At 33.9% G+C, this 8,648-nt stretch overlaps 1 long non-coding RNA gene across 1 annotated transcript; it reads left to right on the forward strand.

Annotated features, from left to right (window-relative positions):
• The first annotated feature begins 1,602 nt into the window (after positions 1 to 1,602).
• Positions 1,603 to 8,329, forward strand: LOC128210387 (uncharacterized). Its single transcript, XR_008257153.1, has 3 exons — positions 1,603 to 1,669; positions 7,129 to 7,231; positions 7,937 to 8,329. It is a non-coding gene; the product is annotated as an uncharacterized LOC128210387 (long non-coding RNA).
• The last annotated feature ends 319 nt before the right edge of the window (positions 8,330 to 8,648 follow it).

Genomic DNA, 8,648 nt, shown 5'->3' on the forward strand with positions numbered 1-8,648 from the left:
TCAAACACTAATTCAATTGAACCATAACCAATGCTGTTGTGAACTAAAACCAGAGCTAGCTTTTTATTTGATTTTGACCTGCTTACAACGAAGATTCAGCACACATACTGGAAAGTGTCAAGTATTTTTACAGCCAGGCGTGTGCATAAAGACTGGTGCGAAACAATCTTGATGAATTCTGGCAAAGCTTAAATAAAATCTTAACAACTGTCTGGTACATTATTAAAAACAAGCCACTGAAAAGTACCAAGTACCCACTGGCACCGGATTTTCAAACTCAATCATTTTTTAAAAAAATCAAAAAAAAAATCTTATAATTCCTTACTAAAAATTATAATACCGAATATGTGAAAAAATATTGATTTTTTTTAAATATGCACTTTGTACTGTATAACATACTAACATGTTGAATTTTTTTTAAAAATGGTTGAGTTTGAAAATCCAGTGCCAGTGCACAAGTACCCATTTTTGTACACATGGTGGTAAGTTCTCGTTACGGAATGAATGCTGTAAATTTCTGAAATGTATAACAGATAGTTCTTCCTGGTATGCAAGTGCAACATTAGAAAAGCGTTCATATAATATGAAGCTTTATTAAAAAAATGCCACGGTGAAAAATCTCATAAATCTGACGTTTCTAAATGTAATATACAAGCAGGTGACTTGTAAGTGGTTCCATCAATAAATTATTGAAATACTAGAGTTGTCACATGTACGTAGCTCAGGTATTTACGTGTACGTTCTTAAAGGGACTTGTTCATGTTTTATAGGGCCAGAAGTCGAAAAATAAAATATGCAAAATCTTAACAAACCGCCTTTAACAACAAACAAAACATCAACAATTAAAATAACTATATTATTGTTCACAATAAATTAAAACATGACAGTAAATACTTAGTACCGGTATTAAAAAAAGATTGACTTTCGGCATGGATTGCCACAATTCGGTGAACAGAGTATCTACCAGCTGCTGCTTGGTGATTGCTCGTAAAAATAAGTTAAATAACAGAATTTCAGCAAAATCCAATTCCGAAACTGTTGCCAACATAAACTCTGTGAATGAGTCTCTTTAACCGATAGAAATTAAACTCATAAACCATTGAGGAACCACATTGAATAATAAGTTATATAGGTGTGGCACGGGGATGACATTTTAACATCAAGTGTTTCCTTGAACGAACGATTAAGTTATACAGGTGTGGCATGAATGCGTTTTTTTCATAGTAAGTGTTTCCTTTTACGAACGTTTCATTTTAAATGTCAGAAAAAAAACCACAACAACAACAAAGATTATACAAAAGTGCGAGTGTTTCATACAAACGAAACATTATTTGTTTCTGAACAAATGTCACAGTAGTAAGTCATTAATGATGTTACGGTGCACTATTGTCAGACTTTGGTATTATAAAATCTTAAATGTCAACGCCACTTTTCTTTTATATATTTCTAAGTACTTGCGCTCAGAACTGAAGATTTCAACATCACATGAGCCATGAAATATTAAATATCAAATTTCAATGTAAACAATTTGTGTAATACTGAGTCATTCAGTGCAGAACATATTCAGTGCAGGTCTGTAATCCATCTTTGTCATATCCCATAATTCAACTTCCTGTTTGGACAGAGTCTGTTCCAGCTCAGATTATGAAGGTTAAACATGTAAAAAATGGTAAGCATCGATGTTGTTTAATTTTTTTTTTGCTATCTTGAAAGTTCAAAACAATGGCAAATTGACTTTTAATATTAATGGGACTTTTATTCAAATATAAACGTTTTTATCGATCTGCAGCCATTTGTATACAAATTTAAGTTGTCCAACGGTTATCTATTGGCCATTTTTCACATGTAAATGTTTTGATTGATTAATAATCATTATTGGATAAAAACACATTTTGGCTCACTTTGACCAAATTTAAAAATTAATCTGTTATATAAAATTGGCTGCAGATGCGATTATTTTAGAAGTATAACAAAAATTATACATGCGATTTTATTAAAAAAAACACCCTCATTTATCAGACAACAAGTGCATCTATAACACCAACTGGAACTTGTCTTCTCCGAATCATTCTGCACATGACTTTGTGCCATCAATGTCTGGAGGGCTGCCAGAGCTCTAAACATGGCAGCTATTACCCTCTGACATCTAAATATTAGGATAATAACTCATAATGGGAAGGGTCTGTGAGATTTAACACATTTTTCGCCAAGTGGTTAAATGTGGCCATTGTTTGTGAATCTGCCTTCGAAAGGAATCCTAAATCTGTGTTATATAAATAAAAGAATATACATGTATATATGATAGTTTACAATTCCTTCGTAATACTCCAAAGGAAGAAAGCAATTAAACAATAGTTATTGAAACACATTTTATAAACAGTTCAGGCAAACCCCTTCAGCAAGATAAAAAAACACATTAGTTTTCTACATGATGAGCGTATAGACCGAAATGTTTAGTAGAAGTGTTAAAATGATTATTATATAGGTATTATGTAAGGGCAGGTTTCCACAAACGGGCATGTTTTGGTCTTTGTAAAGACATGTTTCCACAAACGCACAGGTTTTAAAAAGAGATTCCCACAAACTGGCAAATTCGTATCCAAAATGACGTCAAAGTACTGAGACCGCCAAAACGTTCCTATCACTTGGCATTCCAGAAATTATTGTACGCCGGCGTCACGGAGTAGTTCCATTATAAGCGTTAGTTGGTTTGTTTTCTATGTTATTACACTGTTGTTTAATTACGAATTTATATGTTAAACAACAATAATTAATGTCTTTAGTTTAAAATGAAGAAGGCGGTCAGCAACGACTTATTATGCAACATTAGACGCATAAATACGAATACCAAACAAAATGTACGTTACATTCTAAGTTAGATGGCAGGTTTTACGGAAAACCTTGTAAGTTAAGAATGACTGAAAAAAACTGTACAGTCTTATACATACTATGCCTATTTCTATAATATTCAGGGGCGGATCCATGATTTGACGTTAGAGGGGGCGTGACTTAGGGGCGAACCATTTTTGCTTGCGCCCCACCCTTAGAAACGAATTTTATTTGGCGCCAAGTGTTGGCAGGGCAGTTTGGGGTCCTCCCCAAGATAATTTTACAATATCTAGTAAGAAATGGTGCTTTTTGGGCGTATTTTATTACCTTTCTTCTCCTATATTGAAATAAAAAGTAAACTTGGACGATTTATTTTTATTTGATTTATTTTTTTAGGGGGGGGGGGGGCAATATCAGCAAATGCATTCCTTTGGCCAAACACAAACAATATCAGGCATATATACACCAATGGCCATACAAAAGAACAATTAAACATATTTACGAGAGCGAGAGTATCAGTACGTTTCTTCAAAGCCTTGAATACAATGTTTTAAAGATTTTTAATATTCCGACCTTTAACAAATACATGTATTTTCATAAAAATAATTGAAACGGAAGTAATTACACGTCATGTTGACTTCAGAGTCATAGGCATTATTACCACGAAACTCTAGTTTCCAGGGGGTTTTAAGTTCAGATCATAAGTTTTCAAACAATTATAAGGTACAAACCTTTATTTTTAGACAATTAAAGTTGAAACCCATCCTTCAAGATGATTTTTAATTGTGCGAACGAACTTGTTTTGAAATATTCGCAACAATGTGGAATTTCAGGTACACGTAACATTTCATTCAACAATTACTGCATAGCAGTAACGCGAGCAACTTTTTCAAATGGTCACTCCCTGCACTGTGAAGTACGCAGATTTTCGACAATCGAAGCTTTTCAAAAGATGATGCCAAGCATTTTAAGCCTGCCATAAATTTATTAAATTTGAAATCCCTGTCAGGTATATGAATCATGTATTCAGTGAGGCAGGATGATTGACGCTCCCCGGATGTAGGCAGGGTCGTGTTTATGTTTGTTGCTTTTTCAGTTCATAAACAAGAAAATCTGGAAACTATATTACTTCCACATGAGCGTCTTTAACTGAAGTTCAATGTGGTGAACCTGTGTTAAGTATTAAATGTAATCAAATTGGTAAGAGCAGTTGATTTAGTCATTCGTTCTACATGAACTTTGGTTTCTTAGGTAACAAGACTATTGTATTTAATTTAATAATGAATTAAAAGAAATCGAAATTAATTACGCCTAAAAAAAATATGTCTGTTTCGGGTAACCCGACCCTACCTATAAAAATGCGCCGACCCTAACTATTTTTTTCCGTTTCTGAGCAAAACAAATATTCGTTAGCGAATAGAGAGTTACGAAGGGCGGAAAAAAGCAGATTTTAATCAGAATTATTGTTTATATGATAAAACAAAGTCAGGCAATGACAGTTATGTATGAAAGACTGCCATGTGCAAGAAAACACTCTGAACTTACGACAGATTTAAAATAATAATAATAATAATAAAAAAATCCCTACCCACCCTACCTAGAAATTTTGGGAAGGTTACCCTAAACAAACATTTTTTTGGCCTTATAGCAACAAAATGGCAGCTCATCAATATCACTCATAGAAAACCAAAGAGCATTGGTTATTTCCATGTTCTTTTAATCATACATTCTACATGAACTTAGGTTAGTAGATTATTGTATTTAATTTTAAAAGAAATCGAAATGAATTTATAGTAACAAAATGGCAGCTCATCAATTACCACTCATTGAAAACCTTACAAGAAGATATGGAAAAGTTCAGTTAAACAGAATCCAGGAAACGATGATGTGAAAATTTGTTCAATTGCTATAATATATTTTATGAAATACTTCTGTTGGAAAGGGAACATTTATTATAATAATTGCAACCACTTCATTCCAAGCACCTAAGCGTCAGAAGTTCCGCTACATTTGATTTGAAAATATAGACACAGCTGTTTAGTTTTTTGGCAACTGTTTCGTAGAAATCAACTCGAAGCATTACTTCATCTTGATATACAGAAGTTGTAACCATAGATGGTTTTTCATATAAAACTTGAAACTGTGCCTTTTTATGTTGTGTAACTCAATTATACATGGAGCTCATAATCTTTCGTTCCAGCATTTCTTGGAACGAACCATAACTAAAGCGATCACAGGAGTGACGAATACCCCCACACGTAACCTGGACACAGGAATGGTTCCTTTGTTTTCTTTTTCTTTGAAAATTGACCATAACAGCATAAAACATATGTTGCTTGTAATCGAAGTCGAACTTGACCTTTATTTTAGATTGAAACGTTTGTACCAAAACTATTTGAATGTATCTGTCATGCGTTATCGTGCGGACGCCTTCTTTGCAAATTCTTAAATGAAAAGCGCACATTATTCCGTAAATTAATAAATCCTACAAGCCTTTCATGAGTTATTGTACCGACACATACTTCGGAGGGAAAATCCGAGTTTAAAATGAGACATAACTCAGTCAGACATCTGTAATTTGTAAACGAAGACGAACTTTTATTTATGGCTTTAAACATGTGTACGAAACGTTATTAAAGTCCGTCGACTCTTTCATGAGCGATCTTCAGGATAGAACAAACTGATCGACCGACCGACCGACATGCGAATGACAAGCGCACTTCTATATAACCCCAAATTTGTTTTGTTATGGTATTATTAGCATAGGTAGAAACTACTTCTATAATGTCGTGATTTGGTTATATAAGAACAAGAGTGTCGCGAAGCGAAAGCGAGCGTTCGTCTGCTTTTCAGTCGGCAATGATTTAGCCAGTGATATGGGCCTTGCTGAACGTAAACATATTTTCTCTAACACGTGTACCAAGTTTCTTTCGAGCTTATTTTGAAACTTCAGGATTTTATTCACGACGAGTAACATTCACGTGAAGGCTGTGACAATACCAATAGTTTGTTCTTCTCCGAAAAAACATGACAATATCGTAACATTTTTCCCTTTGAGAAAATCAACAAACATGCTAAAACTGGTATCGGATCCGCCCCTCCTGTTTTTTTTTTTTAAATAGAAAAAGTACTTTGTTTCACCCACTCACTCCAACTAGGTTTGGCGTTACCGACAACATTCGGAACTCCTCGACCATTTTTTTCAAAAACAACCTCGGATGTATTTGGACGGTTTACATACTCAAAAAGTGGTACGTTTAAGTCCGCTGCAAGTAGATTGCGTAGTAATTTTATTTAGCATTTAAACTTTGTGACTTAACTATTTGGATTCTTAATTATGTTTGCAATAATACAATTCAATGGCAATCAATTTAAACTTAGATCAATAAATACAACTCTAAAACACTACATTTAATTAATGATATAATTCAAAATTTTACGAACTACTTAAACTGATGTACCGGCATACATCTGAGGTTGTTTTCGATAAAATGGCCGAGGAGCTCCGAATGTACCGACAAAGGATAAAAACTAATAATTTCCAATAGCCATCATTAAAACCAAATCAACAATTCTCTTGAAATATTTTGATAGACATTACGCGAAGAAATGCGCGAACAGTACTCAAACAACTATAATTTTATTTCTATGTACACATATGTAACACCTTTATTTGTCTTAAATTTCTGCTTTAAACATTTTTAAAGTACTTACTTTCATAACAACAAGGAAATGCATGCAAAATGGGGAATATCAAATCACAAGCAAAGTAATTATTTGACTCTTTTGTAAAAATGTAAGCTCTAATTTGACATAATTATGAGAATGTATATATATATAACGTACAAAACTCTCAGGAAACCGTAATTATTTAGTTTTTTTATATATATTTTGTGACAGCACAATTAGCTTCCCTCTTTGCACTATTTTTTCTCCAATTTTTTTTTGCAGAAGTTGACACTTGTTACATATGAATCTGACCACTCCCTGAGCTTCATGACATTTCCTCTGAACTTGATCTGTCGCATGAGGCTGCCCTGTGGGTCAAAAATAATAAATACCTTTTTGTGTAAAACCATCCAATAAATCTAGTGTCGTTAGCAAAGAAAACGTATCTGACATCATTTACCATCATAGAGCCAATAAAACTGACCATAGGTCTTTAATCAAACAGATGCTGCAGATACATTAACAATTCATAAGAATTCAGTGACCATGACGTATGGCTGGAAAGAATTTGCAAATTAGATGACAAAGACGAATTTACTGTCATAATATTATATCTTGTCTTATTTTTAGTGGGCAGCCATCAAGACCTAGGGTCAAGGAAGGGACAGTGAGGGCCTGTGACGGTGTTTCAACCATTAAATTGAAGAAGTTTAAATCAGCTCTTCACAAGGAGGTACAAAAAGGTCTTTAAGTCTAATGACAGCTCTTCAGTGCAGAAGGTCGAAAATGTTGTCCAACATGCTAGTAAAACATGGTTAACTATCTGCTGACCAAGTATATAGTGTTACCCAGCTGAAATGGGAGACCCTTGAAAGGCTATTGGGCTGTGGTCAGTTTCTGGTCAGTATCATGAACACCCATTGACCTACAAAAGATCCGATACTGGTCCTATGATAACCATCTATAGGTTTGTATTTGTAAATTTGGAAAATATGATTGAGCCATGATGGATCATTGAACTCAATAATCTACTGCCACTCTATTATTTTCCTTAATTTTTAATTTAGTAAGGACATTTTTTCAAAATATCAGCATACAAATAGTTCTCTCAAACCGAAATACACTCGAACACTCTGGTCAGCGGACATTTTAACATTCAGGTCTGCTTAAATATTTCTGAAATGCGATATTTCTAGCCTCAGTTCAAGGGGCTGTTTCCTGTTTGAGGAACCGATTAATGAATACAGCTACATCTCAATTTTACAACTGACAAATTACCATAGAAATATATTGAACAATCAAACTTTCCAAAACCTGATATTTTAATAAAATGTGTCATTTCATTTTTAATAATGACTAAATTAATACCTGTCTTTTAATATAACCTCCCTATTCTATGCAAAAGGGCCAGGGTGTTGTCGGTTTTTTTATTTTCCAGCCTGACAGGCATCAAATGGCAACGTCTGCAGTGAACACATGACCTCTCACCTGTCTTCATCTCCATGGCAACGCAACGACATTCCTTCTGATCTTCATGATATTTTTTGGAAATTGATTCAAGGGTCCCTGTAAGAAATTTGAACATCTTATTAAATATTTTAGTTGGAACTGAGTGTCGACATCTGTATGCCATGCCAGATTGAGTGTTGAAAAATCAGGAAAGTTCTTTCCTTACATTAAATTATATATTAGAACATGCAGAAACTGCAGGATCTTGTGAATACATATATATTTTAATGAGAAACTCTTGCCTTCACCAGCAAAAAAGTAATTCAAAAGTAAACCATAAAAGAATAGTCGAATGGAATACTGTAGCGATGTTCTAGCTTAATAAAATTGTAGAAATCGATAGAAAAATAAAGTGTATAAAGTGTAGGTAAATTAAACGAATGTTTATTTTTTTTTGGTCGTTGTTTTTTGGATCGGCAGGGTTTTTTTTAATTTAAATGTAGGTATTACCCCCTTGAAACGGTCAGCGAATCGAGGAGAGTTCACCGTCAGTATTTGTTCCAATGCCGAAATAATTTGACATGTATTTTAACAAATCATTAACGCACAGCAATTTTTTGGTATCTTTATGCACGTGTGTGCAACGATGTTAACCAACGTATTTCTTGTATTGCATTCAGCTTCGTTCCAGATTGCAGACA

The sequence above is a fragment of the Mya arenaria genome, chromosome 12 (assembly GCF_026914265.1).
Source record: "Mya arenaria isolate MELC-2E11 chromosome 12, ASM2691426v1".
NCBI classification, from domain to species: Eukaryota; Metazoa; Mollusca; class Bivalvia; order Myida; family Myidae; genus Mya; species Mya arenaria.